The sequence below is a fragment of the Myodes glareolus genome, chromosome 15, assembly GCF_982192425.1.
Source record: "Myodes glareolus chromosome 15, mMyoGla1.1, whole genome shotgun sequence".
In the NCBI taxonomy this organism is placed as follows: Eukaryota; Metazoa; Chordata; class Mammalia; order Rodentia; family Cricetidae; genus Myodes; species Myodes glareolus.
This window is the reverse complement of record NC_142040.1, coordinates 60,863,962-60,888,941: the sequence shown is the minus strand read 5'-3', so window position 1 is coordinate 60,888,941 and position 24,980 is coordinate 60,863,962. Positions and strand designations below refer to the sequence as shown.

At 37.2% G+C, this 24,980-nt stretch overlaps 1 long non-coding RNA gene across 1 annotated transcript; it reads left to right on the top strand.

Moving 5' to 3' along the window:
- The first annotated feature begins 5,135 nt into the window (after positions 1-5,135).
- On the top strand, positions 5,136-24,763 carry LOC146891550 (uncharacterized). Its single transcript, XR_014997175.2, has 4 exons — positions 5,136-5,222; positions 19,254-19,336; positions 19,843-19,969; positions 24,537-24,763. It is a non-coding gene; the product is annotated as an uncharacterized LOC146891550 (long non-coding RNA).
- Positions 24,764-24,980: the final 217 nt, after the last annotated feature.

Sequence of the window (24,980 nt, the reverse complement as noted above, 5' to 3'; positions counted from 1 at the left end):
GAAGCAAGATACTCATAAATGAGCAAGTGCCTGCATGTGTCATGTGTAGGAGTGACCCTAACAAAGAGATGAGGCTAAAAATCCAGTGCCTATTGACTGTCAACCTGGATCAGACTTCAAGGAGACTGCCTATCAGGATCATTTAGATGACTAGCACCTCCAGTTCTGTTTGTAGGAACATAATATGGACTGACCCAAAAGATAACACAGCTCACCATGCAATTAACTGCTCCCAATTTTCAGGTTTCTGGATGGAGGAACAAGATTTCTATCATTTCCTTTGGAAAGACAGGCCTGTGTGTTTAACATTCCTGGTTTTGCTGTAGATCTGTGGGTTCAAGGACCTTTGTGTTGTGCTTCCAACAATTAAGAGGCTTATTTAGTTTAGCATTTTGGATCCTGAATTCCCCACAATGAACATTCTTATCCTTTTAGACTCTGGTAGGGCACTGAATTCACCATATAAGAAGTAATAGAAAGAGAAAAGGTGACATGAAATTACCCATTTGCAAGAACAGTCTTACTGATGTCCTTGGCAATGGCTCCAAGGCCTAGTTACCTTCAAAGAGTCACTCCTTTTAAATGCTCTCTCATCAATTAACACTATCATACTAGGGAATGAGTTTGCACAAGAACCTTCAGAGATCAACCTACACTAAACCATGGCAAAAGTTTTTTCACAATCTTACAGGAAGGTATTGTTCCATTCTCCATCACGGCCATTAACATTACCCACACAGTACTTTGAACGTTTTCAAAAAATAGAACTCTTATAATTGTCTAGTACATAACATTGCCTTCAGTTGTTCAATATTTATGGAAATAATGTCTTTAATTTAAACTCTGAAACTTTGTTTTCAAAGCTATGCTGTCCTCCTCATTTTCAGTAGCGTGTCATACCTGTACTTCATGAATTATCAATTGCTTCCCAGCATGGTGTAAGTCAGTGCATGCTCACATAGAGTTTACCTTCATCTTCTCTGATATTTGTTCATCTTTTCCTGTGTCCCTACTCCAAATCTTCCTAGGATTTGGAAAGAAATCTTTAATTTTATTCAAATACAAGAAAAAGAATGTTTCACTATCTTTGATGTGTTTCTTTAGTGTGGCTAGCACGAGTGAAAAGTTGTCAGAAATTTCTCATTTGTTTTGCTGAACCCAGAAACATGAAACATTATTTTTCAATGTAACTGTCATTCTGTGAAGCTGATGGCTGAACACTAATAGGCTCGATGGAGATCCCAAGTAAAAGATTGCCTACAAACTCTTTTAAGCGTAAAGTCTATTTAATCATTTGTAGATTTCTGCCAAAGAAAGAATGTGTTATTTTAAACAACATTAACATAATTTCCCATAATAACCCCTTTAGGATACATCAACTTTTTTGTAGATTTATTCTCATTTAAACAAGTCAGGCTAGCTTTACGATTTTTCTGTGTCATTTTCAAAACTGCTTGAAATTAGCTATGTGTCACCATGTTTGCCCTTGCATTTTTGTTTTTGATGTATACATATTAATTTGCTTAATAATTACAGATAATATTCAGTTTTATGTACATGTATACACACAGGACATAATAAAGCAAACCTCAGGGGAAATATTTGTATCTGCTAATTGTACTATTTATTATCAACATTAGATTTTTACATACTTTAAATATACTCAGAAAGTGTATGCCATTACAATATTTTGATATGTTTTTTAAATCCAATGAAATTAAACTAAGCATATAACAAATTTTGATTGTTCTCGCAATGCTAATTTAATGTTTGATCCTATACCAGAGATACTTACATTGCTTTAGTGTTATTATTTTTTTGTTGTTGTTGTACGTATGTTGGGCACCAGAATTTGTCATTTGAGCATAACCATAGACTGTACTGATGAGCTATGTATATAAGACTGTATTCTTATCTGAATCTAATTCATTTTCTTAGAATATAGAATTCAAGATTAGAATTCAACTTTGACTACACAAAAAGGCCATTTACCCTTTCTTAAAACTTTAATCATAGGGTTTAATTTTAAAGAAGTTTGGATTACAAGTATCAAGCTCATTCTCAAATCATTTTATTGCCTGACTATTTCCTGTCACTTAATTGGATTCTAGTGAGTGTAATTAGGTTTAAAATGCAGTGATTATGGAAAGACTATACTTGTTTAATGCAAGCATCCTCCCTGGTGGTCTTTTCAAATTCTCGAACTTTGTCTAGTGGATATTCAGTCGCCTTACTAATTACTACTAGAAAACAACTCAAAGCACATTCTCTACTGATGGCTGGTTAATGATAGCATTTTCTTTAGAAAAGATAGTATGATTAAACTGATAGAACAGTAAAAGACAATCATTGTCCAATAGATTTCTTTAGTATGGTTATATCCTGCTCATTCTGCACATGAGTTGGTGAACAGCAGTAAGTCAATAAAACTTTAGTATGTTTTCAGAAAATCAATCCCAAAGAATGAGTTGATATAATCTAAATTGTTTAAAATTATAATTATGATCCATATCCAGGGAAATTCTGCTTTGTTTAATATATAATATCCTTTTGATATTTTAATGAAGCTAAAATAGAGGCAAATGGGAATGAGTAACTTCAATTTTATAAAGATTATGATTTAAAATTCATTTGAAGTCCCAAGACATAGCTTAAGATGTGAAGGTGTCTTTCTTCAACATTGACAGATTGAATGTCACCTCTAGAACCCACAAAATGGACAGAAACACTCCTAGAAAGTATCCTCTGACTATATGAATGCCAGAGCACGCTCTCCCACCCTCTCTGGGATTAAAATTCTTCCACACACAGATAAAAAATTATCACCAGTTTATGTGATTGTTTGTATAAAATATTGTTCAAGGACAAGAAACTGTGAATGAGGTGGAAATGCCAAATAATGCAGACTCAGATCAATTGGAATGGCAGAGTATATCTGCCATAAAAAGAAACCTAGTTACTCTACAGTGAGAGAGACTAGAAAATATGTATTTCACTATTTATTACTTTTGGAAACAACTCTGTGAGGGAAGTCCAAGCATACTTAGGGATCTCTGGCGCTGTATTTCACTGGGTGGCAGATAATACTGTGGAAGATACAGATGCTTAATTAGATAATGTAAATGCAAGTGGTGGAATTGGGCCCTGGAGTAGCATTGCTCTAGCAGCAGCACTGGAAGGTGAGTACACTTACTTTAATGGGCAGGATAGACACAACAATGCTCATAATGGATTGACATTTATAGATCTTTTGCATCGGTTAATTAATCATAGGATTCCCAGAAGTGAAACAAATAGAAAGTCTACTAAGTTCTTGTTTGATCTGTTTAAGTGGGAAAAGTTACAACAAATGAAACAAATCTTACTTTCAATCTCAGCATTAGAAAAACCTGGTCTCCCAGTGAATTTCAGATGAGCCAATTTAAAGATCTCAAGTCCTTCAAATGAAAGGGAGGCAAAGTCCCAGTGAAGAAGAATTTAAAAAATTACATTAATTATTATTTCGTTCTTTATCAATGGTATCTACAGCCGTTTATCAGGGTTATTGCACTTTGGGAAAAAGTATATAATCAGATATTTCAACATCTTGTAGACATAGAATGTGAACTTACAACAAAACCAGAAAATCCCAGTCAACATTTTGGTTGTCCAGACAAGGAACACCCTTAGAATTATTAGGGACTCATGAAGTTTTAGTCACAGTCTTAGTATGGTGCACGCAATGGATACCAGACTCACACTGGGTTTATTTCCCAAATATAAGCATTGTGATAAGAATGGAGAGAAATATTTAGCAATTAACAGAATCCCAATATTATTGCAATGATCAGCACACTGATGTTACTTTTGTTAGAAGACCAGATGGAATCCATTAGAACTGTTATCAGTGGGAAAACAGAGAACAAAAAAGAACACCACATATGGGGAAGGATTCAGGTAGTACAGCCACCACCAAGGATTTGAAAGACATGTGTGTGGTGGTTCCTTTAACTCTTCACGTTCATATGTGTGTTCAAAAACAGATGGGGCCTGGAAATTGATTCAAATTCTAGTTTCTGTGCCATATGTGGTTTCTTAACTTGAGCAGATTAACTTACCTCTTGGTGTCTTGTATGCAGAAATTTATCTCACAAATTTTTTATCAGCATATTTTCATATAATGACTATTAGAAACAGCGTGATTTTAGTTACTGGGTCCAACTGTACAGGTTAACTGGGATATTTTAATTCCCCAGCCTCGGGACAACTTGATTTTCAAATATCTTGATCACCATTGTTCTACCAAGTATCATATTTGACGTTTATGTTGACCACAGGGTTGTTTTTTTCCAAGTGAGTAGGAAACTCTAAACGACTCAAAACTTGTTGGTAATGTATCTGTTCATCTTATAATGTGAAGTATATCCAAAGAAACTTGAAACTCCTTGTACTTTACTAAATTATCTAGCACCTAATGAGGCATTATCTATATTACATTCTTCATTATTGAAAATAGATTTTTTTCCATAATATATATTATAATTATACTTTCTCTTTCCCTGAATCATCCAAGATCCTTCCCATTCTTCATCCCACACAAATTCATACTGTTTCTTGACTTCTGTCATCAGAAACAAACAGGCATATAAAGAAAAAAGATATTCAGTAAATAAAATAAGATTAAAAAACTTAATAGGATAATACAAACAGAATAAAAATAAAAAACAAAGAAATTCACATAGACACACATTTAATACACACAGAAAAAATCAGATTAAGAAACTAACTTAGAAACCTTAAGAAAAAGACCACTAGGATAAAAATAAAGAAAAACTACACATAAAGCATCACAAGAGAAAAATCCTTTCAAAAACACCATTGAGATCATTTTGTTTTGGCAGTCTCCCGGGCCTCAGACCTTCCCTTAATTGTGGTTTGTGTGCTTAGTGAAAGTAAACTGAGGAGAACAATTTTTCCTTTGCAAGCTCCTAGGTTAGAACAGGGGACTTGTGTCCACGTTCCCTCTCAATTCTGGAAGTGGTGCGGGGAGAATTGTCTGTATTCTGTCAATCATGTTTTAAATAAACGCTGATTGGCCAGGCAGGAGGTGTTAGTGGGAAAACCAGACAGGAAGTGGAAATGATGCAAGGAAAGCAGGAGAATTCTGGGGAGGAGGAAGTTGATTACTCCCACTCCTGCCCAAATCACCGAAGCAGCGGGATGTGATCTGCCCACTGAGAAAGGTACTGAGCCACATGGCTAACATAGATCAGAAAAATCAAGATGTGAGAGTTAGCAAGTAAGAAGCCTGACCCAACGGACCAATCAGGTTTATAACTTACTGAGTCCTCTGTGGTTGATTTCCTCTGGGACTAAACAGCTGGGGGAATGGGGTGGAACAGAAAATCCAAATAACAAACAGCCTCCCCCCCATGTTACATGGAAGCTTTATGTCTCAGAGCTGTATTGGCTCATCTCAGTAAACTTAGCCTTCTCTAGTTTTATATTCCTTCTTCCATTACCCAATACACTAGAAATCCTTCATTAGATATCAGAGAATTTTAATTGTTTGTATTACAAAACATTTAAAAATCTTGGGAGCTGCACAGCTTGTCATTGGCACCTCTACTCTCAGGGACAGGTGTTTTTTTTTTTTCTGGATCTAGGAAGAGGTGTTTTTTTTTTTTTTTTTTTTTTTACAGTTTTTAGCGACAAGGTTTCTCTGTGTAGCTTTGGAACATTTCCTGGAATTCAATCTGTAGGTCAGGCTGGCCTTGAACTCACAAAAATTCTCCAGTGCTGGAATTAAAGGTGTGTGCCACTACCACCCAGATTTGACTTTTATTTTTATTTTTGTTTGAATCTATGTATAGGTTTGATGGCAAAATGTGTTTTTCAGAATTGGTATGAAGGGCGATCACCATTGTCTAGTTTCACCTGTCCCTCAGAAAATGCCACTGTTACTTTCTGAGACAGTACAGGATTATTTCCCAAAAAGACAAGAGTAGAGAGACTAAAACTTCAGTGAATGGGAGTAAGAATGAATCTATCTATGAGAGTGGGAAATTAATTTTTCAGGCAAAACAAGCCCCTCAGAATTCGAGAATTCCTTGCTTGCAGCATCATGAGGGTCCTCCCCCATATTTCCACAGAAAATTTCAGGTCGGAGTCCATTCTTTTCTATAGCTCACAAACAACTAACAGTGTTCAATATGGTATTTTACTTCCATTACAATCTTGGATTTGGTTCTTGGCAGTTTCATCCTTAAGGTATTGGAAAGAAGAATCTATCAACAAGCTCTTATAAGTTTGAAATTGTTCATGTGCAACTGGAGGTGAGAAGTTTCACCTCTGAGCTCTTTCTTGTCCTATTATTTTTTGTGTAAAGACTCTATTACCAAGATGCTGCACCATTATATTTCTAACCTCTTGAGAACAGGGCATGTCTGTGAGTGTAAATGTATAGCAGGTTCAACTAGGAATGCTGGAGAAAGGAAAAATGATAAATTTGACTTAGACACATCAACAGTAGAGATGAATTCAAGCTGAAGCAATTGAGACAGGCAGAAATCCAATCTTTAATTCTCTCCTATAGTCTGATACTTTGCCTCTGCAGCTAGATTTAACTCTGAAGATCTACTAAAGTTTAATTATAAGCCTGTCTTTACATTGTCATCAGTTTCCCCAGAAAATCAACTGCTTGGGTTCATTGTCCTATCAATCCATATACTCTCCTGGATTCCTAGAATTCACCCAGAATTGGTCTTCAAGTTTTCCTTTAAATACATTGAAGTCTCTGAAATTTTTTCATCCTTTACTGTGAGATAAAGGTATAGATAATAGAGATATAGAGATACATATAGATATATACAGATATAGATAGATATATGACAGATGATAGATAGATAGATAGATAGATAGATAGAAAGAAAAAGAAAGAGAGAGATAAATAGATAGATGAAGATGAACTTAGTATGTGGTCTGAGTATTAATATCTTTGGTAAATTCTTGCCAATCAGACACTGTAGTGCTAGGTATTAATTTTTCTATGGAGTCCTAATGAAGAATAGCACCACTGTAGGAGAAAAAAATCAGGGAATTACTTTTAGGACTTTTACTGACCATTGTAAACTCACTTCAGTTTTTCTCAATAAAAAATTATACTTTTTCACACTTTTGATCAAACAATTATAATTTTGAAATACACTACTGTTTACTGTCAGGAAAAAGTATCTGGAGTCACACATTTCATTCTGTGAGAAAGGGACTTACAGTTATAAGAATGAACGCAAGCTGAGTTGCTCCGGCAACTATGGGTGTCATGGCTCTAGGAAGAGAAGGTTAGCTTAAAAACAAAATATCATATGATACAGACATTTCTTTGGCTGAGTTTGAAACAATGAAAACTTTGATATGCATTTCTATTTACCCTCCAGGCTTTTCCTCTCAGGGCTTCTCATTGATCAAATCTAATTAGAGCCCAAAATGAAGTGACAGAATGGAAATATTTGTTGAAGGAAGCTCATAAGGCAATGACAAGAGAGGAGATCGAGTATGATGAATCTGAACGAGAAAGGAGAAGTTTCCTGCCCAATTAATGTTGACTGTATCCTCTACAATAGAATGTTAATGGCAGTCTTACCAGCTCTGAGGACAATGATCAATAATACATCGCATAGACCATGGCCACACAGATGACACCATCTTCAGGAGATAAACATCAGAACACATCTGTGTTTTGTTCTCTGAGGTTCAGTTGAGAGAATACAATATAAAGTTTTACTTAAATTCTCCATTCTTATATCACCCTCTTAATACCCATGCTTTGGATATACTAAATTAAAGGCAGATTGTTGGTGTCATTACATGAAGCCTCACACTTGTCTCTGGTAAATTCCGTGCCATTTGATAGGTGGGTTTTTCAGAAGATATTTAATTTGTGATGCATTTCAAATCTCGTATCAAGAAAAACACTTCCTTTTTCAATCTTTGAATTTTCAGAAACTGCTAAAGCTTCTTGGGATAATACTAAGTAACAATATATGCATCAGTAGATGATGAAACAAATGGATTCGAGTAATTAGAACAAGTGTGATGTCATTCAGAAATACAAGGAGTTCACAGCCCCAGAATCCCTTACTTTACTGACTTAGCCTTCTGCTACTTGTTTTTCAAGAGCTCTTTAAGATGAGATATTTTCAAAAGAATTCATTAGAATTTTATTCCTGCAGAAATACTTAAAAGTATTACTTTGTCCATCATGATATTCCCTTTTGCTTTGCCCTGCCCCTCCTAGTGATCACAGGGTTGTTTGGTGAAGATGGAATGATTGATTGTATTCTTTCTACATAGAAAATGTCCTCCCACATACAGATGCTATTACCTAAATGCCAAGAAACTAAAACAAGCAGAAGCATTTTACTCTAAAAAATTACCACATTCCTAGGAATAAGCAGGATCTAAAATTGTACATATAGAGAAGACATTTTAAAACATAACCAATCAATACAAAATGACAAACACTAACTACCAGCTTAAAATTGTATCTTTACAATATGACAAAGTCATGTCAAGATCACAAAGATCATCAACATCCTCATATTCTAAAATAATCTCTTAAAAATACAACACAAGAAATGCTTATAATACTTAAAAATGCTTGTTGTTGTATAATAAATAACTAGTACCTTTATTCCCTGTTGGAATAGATTTGTGGTATTTCTCCTTCATTAAGAACAATTGAAAATCATTTTTAAAGGCACGGGTCTTGTGTTGAAGAGAAGCTTTAACAAAAATGCCACTTTCCAGGGTAGGGGCATGGGGATCAGAGAATTAGTAATGAGGATGACGATGTGAGCGAAAATAATCAAACAGAAGCATAGGATAGTATCAGCAGGAAATTCCGGTGAATACTGAAAATCCTCACATTTACTTTTCCATACCGTTTTATACCCCAATAAAGAGGGGGAAGAAGACAACAAAAGACTTCTCTAATATGATACAAAAGACAACTCGGTTAATTGCTTCAATAACTTGAGATATCAAGTCATCAGCTTGAACTGTTCATCTGTTCTTTAGGCAGTGAACCCCCCCTAGACCAAATATCATGAAGGCAACCACACCCAATGTCAAACCTCCTGTTACAAAAGAAGGAGAAGAAATATGCTTGCATATCCTGACCATTTGTCAGGGTGGAGTGGCTCTACTTGTATGGGGCATCTTATTGTCAAAAGAATCAAGTAACCAAATCCTGTGCCAGGATGTGTAGCCCTGGTTGTTGTCAACAATAATGAGCAACCTCAAACTTTCTGACATTCAAACAAGGTAGGAACAGGCTCACAATTTTGGGCCTTCATAATTCCTCCCTTTTAATTAATTTTAATAAAACTCATGCTTCTGCAACAGGACAGATGATTGTGTCTGCCTTAGGTGAGAACTTTTCCATTTTGCAGAGTTACCTGTCTTTGGTGCATGCATTCCAATCATGTATGCCTATATGTTAGCCACCTAGGGTGGAAAGAATCAAACCTATGTCTGACTGCTGACCTCTGTAAGCAGACAGATAAGGGAGAAAGCCTCTCTTCGTACCCTGATCCTTTGAGTACACTTTTTGTCAAAAGAGTTTACCAAAAATGAGCTAATTATGTTCAAGTAGATGTTTTGTGATATACATGCTCCTATGGCTACATTATGTTCTAATTAAAAGAGTAGAATATCACCAGGGGTTGGAATATTCTTTTGAATTGATCTAGAGTATTTAACAGTTTTCAGCTGTATCAAAATCTAAATTTATTTTCAAGTTCAAGAACTCATTGGCAATGACAAACTTCTCTTAGACAAGTCTTAACATCTCATAGTGAACTCAAGCAGTTGTAAATATTAACAGGTCAATATCATAATTCTAGTATATAAATTTACAATAAATACGCCATTTTCTTTTTTAAATTTATTCATTCATTTATTAAAAATTTTCACCTCCTCCCTGCCTCCCTTTTCCCTTCCCCTCCCCAACTCCTCCTCTCGCCCTAGTCCTAAGATCAGTCAGGGTTCCCTGCCGCATGGGAAGTCCAAGGTCTTCCTCCCTCCATTCAGGTCTATAAAGGTAAGCATCTAAACAAACCAGGTTCCCACAAAGTCAGTCCATGCAGTAGAATTGAAACCCAGTGCCATTATCCTTGGCTTCTCAGTCAGCCTTCATTTCCAGCCACTTTCAGAGTGTCCAGTCTGATCACATGCTCCATCACTCCCAGTCCAGCTGGCCTAGGTGAGCTCCCATTAGATCCGTCCCAGTGTCTCAGTGGGTGGACGACACCTCGTGGTCCTGACTTCCTTGCTCATGTTTTCCCTTTTTCTGTTCCTCATTTAAATATGCTATTTTCAAATCACAATTCTTTTAAATCCATTCTAATCAAAAGGCCAAGTTTTTGTGATGGGTGAGACTCCTACTGCATTGATGCTTCTAAATAATTGACTCAGACTCTCAGCAGCAGTAAACACTCTTAGAATAATTTCCCCTTATCTGAACAGGGGCTTCAGTTACCCCTTGTAATGATTTTTTCCCGTGAAAGGAAAATTGAGGTCTCAGTTCTCAGTTTCTTTCAATATTTCAACATCAGATTTAATACCTCACTGGTAATCTGAATTCTGTGTGCCAAAGTAGAAAGCAGTCAAATATTCCATCTACAAAACAGTAGGAATCACTAGTCATCACCACCATCTTCTTTCCCTTCTCAGACTGTAACATGATGTAAGTTAAGAACTTTGGTTCAGGTATCCCCTTTCCTCAGACTGTACCATGGCGGCACCATGGTGTTCCTAGGAACACAGGCTCTCATTTTGATTCTCCTGTGGGGACATTAACAGCTACGATGTCATCGGGCTGGCACTGTTCTGCTGGATGCATCAAACCAGATGTTCTGGAAGTCATCTCATTTGATCCTCACCCTATGAAAACACACAGACATCCCCTCAACCCCATATTAACACAGGATTGGGTCTTTCCACTTTGCATTAGCATAGGTCAGCTTGGTGCCATCATCCGAAAATCTGTTCACAGCGAATATTGCTAATGGACATCCATATTCAAGAAAGATGCATAATTCAAAGCATTATAAGTCATTTGAGGATATAATTCCCCTGTTTTTATCTTTTGGCATTGTGTTTATAAGGAACCATGGGCATGCTTCACAATTCCTTGTCCTTGAGGATTATAAGGAATACCCATCTTATGTTTAATATTCCAGTGAGAACAAAATTGTTGAAATGGTTTACTAACATATCAGGACACAGTATCCATCTTTATGATTTTTGGAGTTTCCATATATGAGTAACAATCAAACAATGGGTTATTACATGTTGAATGGCTTACCCAGTTTGTGCAGTGGTCATCAAGAATCCTGAATAGGCTTCAATTGTCACATGCACACATATTAATTTGCCAAACTCCACAGTATGAGTAACATCCATTTGGCAGAAATGATTAAGAAGTATTCCTCAGGGATTTACTCCCAGATAAGGTACACATTAATACAGTGGTCATATATCACATTGCTTAAAAATTTGGTATTTTTTTCTTTTAAGTGTAAATCTAACTTGTTTTCTTTTTTTAAAATTTTCTTTCTATTTTCTTTTTTTGATTTTGGGTTTTTGAGACAGGGTTTCTCTGTAGCTTTGGAGTCTATCCTGGAACTAGCTTTTGTAGATCAGGCTGGCCTCAAACTCACAGAGTTCCACCTGCCTCTGCCTCCCGAGTGCTAGGATTAAAGGCATGTGTTACCACCTCCTGGCTCTAAATTGTTTTCTTAAACTTATACTATTTTGATGATGCAGAGTTTGTGATCACTGAGGAAGACCAACCTGAGTTAAAGCAATTATTTTTGTAAACTTATCAGCGAAAGCATTACCTTTAGCTAGGGGACTGGGAAGATTTGAATGAGCTCTAATATGCCCTACAAAGCATGTCAACTTTCTTTGATGTATGGTATTTTGAATTTGCTGGAATAAAATTTTAACTTGCTAATTGTTAGTCCCAGTACATGGGACATATTCTGTGACTTGAGAATTAAAATATATTGGCTGTCCATCTGGCCTTGGTAAACTCTCATTAGATCCGACCCCTTGTATCAGTGGGTGATAGTATCCCTCGCAGTCCTTCGTCATTTTCTTCCTCCTTTTGTGACTGAACGAGCATGTGATCCAACCAGATTCTCTGAATGTGGCCGGATTTTCTGAATGTGGCTGGCCTGCAGTCTTTCCGAGAAGCCATTGACAATGACACTGGGACTGGTTTCCTCTGCATATACTGGATTTTTGGGATCCAGTCTGTTTGGATGCTCACCTTCCTGGACCTGGAGTGAGGGGGGAGGAACTTGGACTTCCCACAGGGCAGGAGACCCTGACTTCCCTAGGGGACAAAGAGGGAGGAGGAGAGGGAGGGGGGGAGTGGGAGGGCGTTGGGAGGAGGGGCGTAAATGGAAACTTTTTATAATTTAATAAAATTACAAAAAAAATATATTGGCTGTCAGTATGCAACTTAAATGCATTATCTGCAAAAAGTTGCAACACTATAGTAACAGCATGTAGCTCAACTATTTGAGCTGAGGCTGATTCTGTTTACACAACATGTCCTTCACCATTAACAACATATGTAGTTCTTCCATTGGAAGAACCGTCTGTAAAAATTAACATAGCATCCTTGAAGGGATTTTTTTGCTACAACCTTTGGGAAAATAAAGGAATGTAGTAGTGTGAATTTCAGCAACAGATAAGCTGGGAAAAGATTATTAATTTGTCCTCGAATGGAGAAAACACAATTGCCTAAAAATCACTATTTTGCATTAATCAATCAATCTGTTGATTAGTATAAGGAAAATTGATTATAGCAGGTTCTCTATCAAATTTTTTCTTAGATTTCATTTTGCTTTTCTGTACTAAACAAGGTACTGCTCCAAAATAAGGATTTAATACTTTAACTTAAAAAACAGGAAGGTGTAGTCCTAAAAGCAGATCATTTTGGTATAATACTGCTGTCGGAATAAGTTTTGTAGGTAAAATACATACCTGTCAAGGCTGATCATAATTAATATACATAATGTACTTGCTGTTTCTGTGGAGCATACTCTACTTGTGTGAGTGTCTGTCTGGCAGGGTCTATAAGCCATCTAGTGGAATTTGGATCACTGCTCCATTTCAGTATTTAATTTAGTCATTGACATATTGATATCCAAAGAGACTGTACCAGCTTGCACTTTCCCCAGCAGTGTAGGAGTGTTCCCTTTATCCCACATCCCCTGCAACATAAGTAGTTGTCAGTGTTTTTGAACTTGGCCATTCTTACAGGTGTAAGATTAAATCTCAGAGTTGTTTTGATTTTCATTTCTCTGATGGCTAAGGATGTTGAGCATTTCCTTAGGTGTCTTTCAGCCATTTTAGATTCCTCCACTGAGAGTTCTCTGCCTAGGTGTGTATACCATTTTTTTATTGGATTATTTCTTTTGATGACCAATTTCTTGAATTCTTTGTATATTTTGGAGATCAGGCCTTTGTCTGTTATACGGTTAGTGATGATCTTTTCCCATTCTGTAGTGGTCATTTTGTCTTGTTGACTGTGTCCTTTGCTTTCCAGAAGCTTTTCAGTTTCAGTAGGTCCCATTTATTAATTGTTTCTCTCAGTGTCTGTGCTACTGGAGTTATATTTAGAAAGTGGTCTTCTTTGACAATGCATTCAAAGTTACTTCCCACTTGGGTATATACCCAAAGGATGCTCAATCTTACCACTAGGACATGTGCTCAACTATGTTCATAGCAGCATTGTTTGTCATAGCCAGAACGTGGAAAAACCTAAATGCCCCTCAACCAAAGAATGGGTAAGGAAAGTGTGGCAGATTTACACAATGGAGTACTAGAGAACAGGAAAAAAAATAATGACATCTTGAAATTTGCAAGCAAATGAATGGATCTAGAAAACATTATATTGAGTGAGGTAACTCAGACTGAGAAAGACAAATATCATATGTACTCTTTCATAAGTGGCTTTTAGACATAGAGCAAAGAAAACCAGAGAAACTATCATCCAGAATCCCGGAAAACCTAGATAACATTGAGGACACTAAGAGAGGCATACATGGATCTAACCTACATGGGAAGTAGAGAAAAACAAGCCTTCCTGAATAAACTGGGAACATGGGGACCACATAAGAGAGTTGAAAGGGAAGGGAAGAAAAGGGAAGGGAGCAGAGAAAAGTGTATAGCTCACTTAAATCAATTAACAAAAGAAAAAATAAAAGATTTTCACTTAGTTGGCTCAAGGTCTCCCACAATATATTTTAATAAGGTTTTCACCATTGGATGTTTTATTAAAAGTTTGTAAGCTATCTTTTCAATCCAAGTTGCAAGTCTGCCTAGTCTTAATTTACTCATTTACATTTTCCTAGACACTTGACTGGTCCTGGACCTGCGTGCAGTTCCCTGAGGCTACGCTTTTTAAGCTTGGCTGTCAGGTTAAGACACGTACATGATCTCTGCTCTAATGTGAAGCTGGGTCACACTGTGGGGCATAAGCTATGTTCTCCTGCTCTCTGATCGACTGTGTCCCTCCAGGGGACTTGGGCATAATGGTCTGGCCTGTCCCTTAAGAGACAAGCCCCTCTCACTCCCTCCCACATCCACCGCTAGAGCAGGCAGATCTTCCTTCAGCTTCTGGCATGAGCTCATTTACATCTCTCTCCCAAAGAGGAGCTACTCTCCTGGTTCCTCCACAACCCCCTTCTCTCTCTCTCTCTCTCTCTCTCTCTCTCTCTCTCTCTCTCTCTCTCTCTCTCTCTCTCTCTTCTCTTCCCCCTTCCACTCTTTTCCCTTATCCCTTCATAACACACTAAATAAATACCCACTTCCTCTGCATGGTGTGCCTATCCATTTGTCTCACATCCGCTCCACGACCCTCACCGGCCATGAGGCTCTCAACTGAAGCATTTCTGCTGCTGCGCCCTCAGGGAACAGCTCCATTTTACTCCAACAGTAACACTGGGGACAGGAGGTGTCAGTCCCACCTTGCATGCTGTGCCTGCGCACCGACCATGCCTATTACATTTAGCAGTTCCATCAGAGGCCAGTGTTAGAAACACAGGCTCTCAGGTACCTGCCACTGAAGCAGTTCTGAGACTGTCATGGGATATCACAAACTTAGGTGGATATATTCAGGCCGATTTATATTATCCTTGCTTTTTTATTCTTAAATTAGGATAATTCCTGAATCCTTTCCTCTGTTGAGTCATAGCTTTATGCTTATAGGTTCCTTGACTCATGGGCCAATTGGCCTCTGAGCATTTCTATCGACTGGCTCTGGGCACTGACTGAGGGAGTCGCGCTTCCAACTTTTTTGTGTCCTGCCTTTCCTGGCTCATTGTGGGTCAGACTCAGCAGGCTATAGCATGGGTACATAGATGGCCACAATCTCAGCGGTAACCCAGGTCATTGTTGGGCCATGAGTCATACTCCCTTTCTTCTTTTCAACCGCTCAGCAGCAACAGAGACTGCAACTCAGTGACCACAGCATTATAGAAATTTGGGTGCAAAGGCAAGGCCACACTTGGCCTCTCTGAGTTCTGGAGCAGCCTGAAGGTGCTGGTGGTTACCCCCACCAGTGCAAGGAGTGGAAATACACTATTTACAAACTCTAGAAATCTCTGCATTTGTTTGTGTTCCACTTTATCTCCTCTAGCTATCAGAAAATCCAAGTAATTGTACAGACAGTTGAGTACTATTTACTTGGCCCTTATTTTAAAATATTATTTTCAAGTTTTTATCTCCGATTTTTTTGCCTCACCTTCCTTTCTTTTTTATTATCTATTACTTATTTATTTTCGAGTGTTCATTTCTTACCTCACCTTTAGTATAATTTTCTCCATGTGAGGTCCCTCATGTACTCCCCTGTATGCTGGCCACTCTTCTGTGCATTTTGTGGTTCACCTGTCTCCTCCACGTTATGATGCTATATGTCAGAGACAAACTTGGACAAAAATACCACTTTCCAAAAACAAATATTTCTTTAAGTTCAATAATATCATAGAATTACATAATTTCTCTTGTATACAAAATACTAAAAATAGTAAATGGCATTATCAATTTTGATAAAATTTATTTTTTATTCAATCAAAAATAAGATAATCAAGAAATTATCCTTGCAAGTCTGTGGAGGCCCCAAAATGTGAGTCTACTACCAAATTGTCTGAAGGTCAAAGAGTTTGAAGTTACTCAAAATAGTTGACAACAATCAGGGCTAAACCTCCTGACCCAGGATGTGGTTATTTTGTTTTTTTTTTTTTTTTGACATTAAGATGTCACATATAAGTAGAGCCACTCCACCCTGACAAATGGTCAGGATATCCAAGCATATTTCTGCCCCTTCTTTTGAAACAGGAGATTTGACATTGGGAGTGACTGCCTTCACTATATTTGGTTTAGGGTGGTTTCACTGCCTAAAGAAAAGAATGCTGATTACTTGATATCTCAAGTTATTGAAGCAATTGATGTTTGGGTTACCTATTGCACCATATTAAAGAAGTCTTTTGTTGTCTTCTTCCCCATTTTTATTGGGGTATATGAGACCAACTTGGACAAAAATACCTAACTTGCTATGCAACTTCCTGTGATCCAGTTCAAACAGTGTTAGGTGACTTAATTATTTCATAGAATCATATAATAGATGAAATATTTGAGAAGGAAGTGGTGGTCTCAAAATGTTATATGTCATTTTCTATGTAAGACATCAATTTTAGAGTTACCTTGAAATTAATTCTCCTGACTTGTGTCATTTTATAATACTTCCTTGTTTATATATTCCCAGTTACTATACTTGTCTTATATTTCTTTATATTAGTTTTTATATTACTAAGTGAATGCAACTTTCTAATTATGTTATTTGTCTACATATAAGTTTAAAATATGAAAAATTGTTCTGACAGTATAGATTTAAATGCCCAATGAGTGTCTGTGGTAGATAAGCCAAATGATCGGAGAAGTGCAAGTATAAATAGTGACTTTTGTGGACACCATGCTTCTACTGAAGAACACTACCAGAAAGCTCTGCAGGAAATGTCTGCAAAGTCTGTCAGGTACATTGAGGCTGAAAGTAGTAGTCGGACTATTTTTAGACTGTAGAAATGCACTTCTGAGTTAGTTATAAGCAGAAGTGCCACCTGGCAAACTCTTCTCTCCAGTCTGATCCAGGGATACTTGAAACATGGCAAATCAGGTTCTTCTCTAACAGAGGAGGAAAACATTAATGGGACTGTATCAAGGTGAAGATCTGTAAAGATCTAGTGTGTTACTACTGTGGAAGTGGACATAGAAGCTTCTTTTACAACATCCACCTGCTCATAGGGTTTATCTCGGCACCATGTGTGCTCTCAAAAGCAATGTTAGTAAATTGTTCAGTAGGCTTTGTTAGACTTTGTCATGTGCTGAGTCCCTAGGAGAAGAAGACCAATGGCTTGCAAATAAGTAAGGGAACAAGATGTGGGAAAAGGTATGAAGGTTTTTTTGAGCTGTCAAATTAATTTTCTGTTGTGCTCTGAAGTCTTTATCTTTCCACACAAGATGTGCTGTTGTGCAGCAGAAGTGACCGTAAAATGAAAAGGTGTCCGGACTCATTATTCTAATGGATGCAAATGATCACTTTATTAAAATTGTTTTATATCAAACATCTAAGACATCCATAGCAGTGAAGATCAGCTGTTGTCCTTAATCGTGGAAATGCAGTCTTTCATGTCTGATGAAATGATTATTATTTTTACTATATTGGCAAAGGGGTTGAACTAGATTAATTGGGCTATATTTTCATTGCAAAGAAACGATAAGAACAATTCTACTCTGATTGCTTTATAATGTTTGGGGCTGATAAGACCCTCAGTAACTAGACTGCCAATTAACATTTGAATTACAGAATGATAACTTCTGATATCAAGCAATATGCACATAAAGCAATATTTTTTTGTGTGGCAAATTTTTAATAGTCGCGAACTATGTAAAAAACTTACATATAACTTTTCAAAAAAATTTACATTGTAGTTTGTATCTTGGAAGAACAGTTTAGGACAGCGTCAGATAAAATTTGTTAACCCAAAAAAACAAATCTGCAAAGAAAACATTGATACAAAGCAACAATGCATTTTGGTAAACCAAGAAATTAAATTTTAGCATCAAATATAAATCTAAAATATAATCAATGTGAGTCAACAAATCATACAGAAGACATTAGTAAAATAAAAATGTATAGTTTCTTACAGTATTTCCACTTCCTCTCCTCCTCCCAATACCCTCCCATTTCCTCCACTCCCTCTCCTCCTCCCTTTCCAGTCCTAAGAGCAGTCAGGGTTTCCTGCCCTGTGGGAAGTTCAAGTTCCTCCCCCCTCCCTCCAGGTCTAGGAAGGTGAGCATCCAAACAGACTAGGATCCCAAAAAGCCAGTACATGCAGACGAAACAAGACCCAGTGCCATTGTCAATGGCTTCTCAATCAGCCTCCAAGTCAGCCACATTCAGAGAATCCGGTTTGATCACATGCTCGTTCAGTCCCAGTCCAGCTGGCCTTGGTGAGCTCTCATTACATCAGTCCCCTTGTATCAGTGGGTGAACGCACCCCTCGCGGTCCTGACTTCCTTGTTCATGTTCTCCCTCCTTCTGCTCCTCATTTGGACCTTGGGGGTTCAGTTCAGTGCTCCAATGTGGGTCTCTGTCTCTATCTCCATCCATCGTCGGATGAAGGTTCCCTCTGATCCTGCCTTCCTTGTTCATGTTCTCCCTCCTTCTGCTTCTCATTTGGACCTAGGTAGTTAAGTCCAGTGTTTCAATGTGGGTCTCTGTCTCTATCTCCATCCATCGCCAGATGAAGGTTCTATGTTGATATGCAAAATATTCATCAGTATGGTATGTGATAAAAATTTTTAAGAGAGAAGAATAATAACCAGATAATTGGGGATGAAGAGGGTAGACACTCATCAGGGAGAAAGAGGACAATAGAGGGAAAAATCCATAAAAAAATGTAAGTATGCAAAAATTCATAACAAGATGATCATACTTTACACATGATATATGTTATAAGTGGCCAGATTATTCTTTTTCATTTCCTGGATACCCAGACTCCCAAAATAATTACACAGAACATATTATTTAAATGCTGAGCCACTATACCACCAGCAGTGGCAGGGAGCAAGGGCTGGAACTGGAAACATGGAAACAGCTGCTTTGTGGATCCAACTAATCTGACTAGTTTCTGCAGGACCAGCGGTAGCGGTGGCAGAGATCGAATAGAAGGAATGGGAGCAAGAGAAGGAAGACTAGCGAGGAAAAGAGTGTTTACAGGTGGGTAAAGATGGGACTTCCCAGGGAAAGGAAAAGTGGAGCCAATGGGACACGGGCAGTCCTGTGCAAAAGGGAAAGCAGGCAGGCATGAAATGCAAGCAGGTGTGAGATGCCAGCAGGCTGGTGGGGATGGGGCTGCCTGGGGGAATAAAAGCGGAACCAGCAGGACACTGGCAGTATTGTGCAGGGACCAAAAAACGCAGGCTCATATCCCACGTTGTCTGTCTGGCAGTAATAGGATCTGAGCAACTTAGAGGTGCAATTCGCACCTTCCACACAGGAGGAGCTCGCCTGGCTCTTTTGAAGGAAAGCAAATTCGGTGCCATCCTGTGGTGCCAGGATATGCTAATATAATTCTTCTCCTCTCCATGGCAACTATGAGGTCACCTGGGGAAGAGGTGTCCTCACACTACGTGACCAAGTGGACATAAATAAATAATGCCTCAAGTCATTCCCACTACCTAGGAAACAATGTTAATGAAGCTTTTTGTTACCTTCTTCCCCAGTTTCTGGTGATTGAAAAGCTGTTTGAAAAATAAACACAGGTGATTTGGGGATCTGAATAATCCCTGAAACTCCCTCCTGATACTGTGGTGTGAATTGTGTCTTCACTTTTCCCATGCCTCTACGCAGGTAAGAAATGTTTTTTGTTGGAGTTGGTCCCCAACAGTCTTGTTGCTGGTGGAAATGAGAAAGCTCACATGTTAGGTTGTTATCTATGGGGTACATAGGCCATTTGTTTGTGTGAAGGCAGGCAAGGTTAGGAATCTGTAAGTACTCAGAGGATTTAGGAACTGTAAAAAACATAACGGGGGAGGTTGCATGGATAGTTTTTGAGGGTTTGTTTCACATGGCTAAGAATGTAAGACCAGTGAAAATGGTGAAAGCACAAGAGCAACTAACCAGATATCTCTGGGATTTGCACGTGGGTTGATAATCAAGCCAAGTTGATTTAAAGGCCTATTGGCTCAGGGATTGGGAGCTAGGACCACTCCAAGACGTCTGGACAACAGTGACAGCAGTGCAAGATGACTACTTCTGAGTGTCCCAAGAGAAAAAACAAACAAACAAAAACCAAAAATCAAAACAGCATGATAGGACCACTTCTAAGGGGGGGGGGGCAATCTGATCAGCATGAGAGAACTACTTCCCAGTGGTCTGCTCACATTTTTAGCTACCAGAGGTGAATGTGAGTGACAACTGACTTGGAGAAGGGAACCTTACCACTTGCACTGATGGAGCACACACAGGTTGTTGGAAAGTGGTCCTAGTTCAGGGTCCCTATGTGTCTTCAGCTGGCCTTCCCGCGGGCAGTAATGTGGAGAGAGCCTGGCAGAGTCATGCACCAATGTTGTTTATAAACATATGGTGAATGGGAAGGCTGGTTCCACAAGGTGCAGCGGTGGGACACCTGAGACTTCACAGGGGCAGAGATGGCTCACCCGAGGCCTCTGCAGTTCCCGACAGGCCTCGGCAGGTCCCCTTGGTGGGTGGGAGACCAAGGCAGATGAAAGACAGACGGATATATCATACACAGAAGAGTTTAGGTATAGAGATATTTTTATTGGGTTATGGATGGAAAAGGGAAGGGGAAAGGGGGAAATGGGGAGAAAGGGAAAAGGGGGAAAAGAGAGAAAGGAGAGAAAGAGGGGGAAGAAGTTACCTCTTCAGAAGTGGGGTAGGAAGAGAGAGAGAGAGCAGGCTGGAGAGGTGGCTGGCAATCAGCTTGCCTCAGCAGAAGGGAGGGTGCAAGTGGACAGAGCTTGTCTCTTAAAGAGACAGGGCATCGAGGTGACAGGGGAGGTTAGCAAATAATAACACCAGCTGTCAAATATATTTTCCATCTCAAGTAAACACAACAGATATCGAATATCTATTATTCCAGATACTTGACTGAGTGATCAGTGAAACTCATGCCCACTTCCCATCTCCACAAACATCAACAAAACAGTAAGGTTCACAGGCAAATATGCTTGTTGAGCTAACTCCTTTGGGATTTTGGGCGATTTATTACTATATAATACACACAGTGGGATAAAATAACTGATCTGAAAGGAAACATTATAACAGCTAAGATATTCTTATAAGAAACTGTAGAAATGGTGTCCCGAACATACAATGTATGTGTGCTGTATCAGTAGCAATAACCAGGAAGACAGAAGACACATAGCATACCCAGAAAAAAAAAAAAAACAGAAAAAAAAGAAGCTAGTGGATTAACTGGAGTTTAATAAAATGTTTAGAGAATTAAGAAAAAAACTACACAGCAATTTTGGAGTGCTAAAATGATTATACTATACTTGTGTTTATATAAAAATTGCTTTAGTGGATGCACAGATTCATCCAAAGCAAACTTCTTTCATGATTGGATAAGATAATACTACAGAAGAATCTAGGTTGCACTTAATTATTTGACTGAGATATTCGAAGGAATAGTTTACAACTAATCCCAACTTTCTAAGGTTGCTATGCATACTCTTAAGTTGAAATAAATGCTTCCTGTCTGTGTTTTAATGAGAATATGCAAGTAAACTTGACCTTAATTTCCATTACAAGCAAGGTTGTTTCTTTGAAAAGAGTAAGAATAGACCCTCAAAAACAAGTTTGCTAATTTATTTCTTGGTATAGAATACATATAATGTATGAGGAATGGAAAATTGTAGCCAAATACTTCAGGTGTTGCTCCAAGTTCAAATATCAATCTTCAATAGTTTTATATAACTTATCTCTCCATCAACACTTTTTAGGACAGTATTCTATTATTTAATCTGAAAAAAGAAATGAACTCTATCTTGAAACATAAATGCTTGGAATTTTTTTAATTATCAATTTTGATATAATACATGAATATTTTCTCTTCTAGATGCATGATAATTAAAATGTATGTATGAATTTTATTGTCTATGTCATTGTATACTTCTCTTAGTAAAGACAATATGATTTTAAACTAAATTTACTCTTGCAGAAATAGTTGTGTGAGTATTATAACACACAAAATTTTTGGAACTCTAATCCTATATCCCTGGACATTGTGCTTAATAAAATTCTTTGTAAATCTGATACTTTCTCTGCCCTGGAAAAAATAATTTGTATTCTGAGCAGAGAAATGATTTTCTACTTTGATTTGTTATTTACTTAAATACATTCCCTGGGTATTCTTGTACCATGTTTAAATCAAGCAAAAACAATACAAAAGAAAGTGGTGCACTATGCTTCTCCCTCTAGAGTTTAGATTTCCAATTCTAATATATACATATCAAATTTTTATTATTTTATATATTCATGTTTAATCTCATTTTTGTATCCTTATCCATATATATGCATATATACAGAATCACATGGCATATACATGATCAAGGAAATATATTTAAGTGAAAAATTTCTTACTACTATGAGTTGTTCTGAATACATTTTTTTTACTAAGAACATAATCAATACATATACTTCATCCTAAGAGTCTTCTGATTTTTCAAATTTTAAAAGGCACCTTTGAATATGCACAGATGATCGATGTGGGTACCCAAGAGCACAGTACTTTGGTTCTTCATAGATTCTGTATGACATCATTTCAAAGCTATCCTATAATTAATTTGAGAAATACATCCTGAAGACATGCTACACTGGTTTTCCTGGACTGTGTATATTATGAGTTCTGTGGTAACAGCACTAAATTTAAAAACTTTAATGAAGGCAAAACTAAATGGTTTGCAGTTAAAAGAAACTAAGTTTCCACTGCTGTTAATATTTAAATGAACACTATGTTTCCTTTATATTTTGACCTTTATGATGAAGAAATTTCAATGGCAAGGTGTTTTTCTTTACATTTTTCTCATTTTTGTGTATATGTTACAAAACAATAAAATTAATAATGAAAAATATTTGTCTAAATGTAATCAGAGGATCTCGATTTAAAATGATTTTTGTCCCATTTCAATCTTTTTCAATAATTTATTTCCACAGAAAACTATGTTATTCACAACTTCCTCTGAGACTGGCTTTAATGAGCATCCAATGATTATGTAGTCTCCGGGTTCTTAGGTGAAGAAGAATGTTATCAACCTGATTTGCATCTGTGTATGTGTTCTGGAACATTTTTCCAGTCACAGTTATTTGTTTGTCGATAGTATTTCTCTATGATAAGAGGGCTACATAAACACATGCTTTTCAATCATTTCTCTGACCTTACATTTCAGCTTAATATACCAAGTGGTAAATAAAAAAATCTGAAATAGGACTATTACTGTATTGTCTGTTTCCAATGAACACGATTTGATCATTTTTGGCACGTCTTTTAAGTTTTCATGTATATTATATTTGTGAAAACTATTTGTAAAAAGCTATTTTAGATATAATGTGATTTGAGTCTTCAAATTCAGCACTGTTTTCTGAGAAATATGATATATTACACAAAATTAAAATTTCATATTATCCTGAGAAAATGTGTTTTTAATTAAATTAAACACAATAAATGAGTGAAACCCACTATATTACTTTGATATTTGCTGTCATGTATAATCAAAGTTATCAAGTTCCTGCATTACTCTTCTCAGTACAATCATCCTAGATCCATTGGTCTTTTAACATTGCCACTGACTTTTCAACTAGGTGTGAAATATTCTGTTTTTTACAATATACACAATTAGCATCTTTAGGCAGCATGCAAAAAATGAGTTTTCTCAATGCTATGAACCCTACCTGACAAAAGTCACCTTAAGGGAGGAAATTCTTGATCTGGTCTATGTTTAAGGGACGCTGTCCATCAAAGTGGGTAGGTAAGGTGTAGTGGCTTCTCTTATTGAATCCACTATCAAGTAAGTAAACAAACTGGTTTTTTCTTCATCTGGCTTTATCATTTTCCTTTCATTTTATTGTAAGTTATGGTGTTATGGTGTTGTTCACATTCATGGAGGACTTTTCCTCCTAAGAAAAATTTTCTTTAATTTTACCTTTGCCTCTTTTGATAGATGTGCTGGAAGATACCTGAACATGGATGTTTATTGAAGCACTTTTCACATTATTGAACTAATGTCATCAGATTAGGTCCCCCCATCATTTGAATGGACAAAGAAAATGAGTTCCATATACAAAATGGAAATGGATGTATCTTTACTGTAGGATGAAATTAGATCAGTTGTTGGAAAATATTCAACTAGATATAATTGCATATATTCTCCCATTGTATGTCACATATATTTTGCAGATACAAAAGAAAATGATGCCATTTAATAATATTATGACATGGAGGTGAAAAGAAACCCAGTGGACATAAGGAGATTGTCAGGAGGAGGATGGAGAAGAGACTAAAGAGAAGTAAAGCGAAGGATGAAGATGGTGAAAGCACATGCTTTAAAAAGTTGTCTGCACTAGCTTTTTCATGACTATAACACCTTAGTTATATGTTTGCTAGAACATCTGTGAATATGAATCAAGAAACTAATAAACCATAACATTATGACACCATGCCAAAAGTTTGGAAAGCCCTGGATATGAAATCTCACACTGCATACACTGTGTCTGTAAATATGTATGAAAACACTCACAAAAGCAGACCAATGGGTATGTATTCTGTTTGAGTATAAAGCAAAACTGGTTGATACGGAATATTAATCCCTTGTAATATTCAAATAGACCACTGTGGTGATAT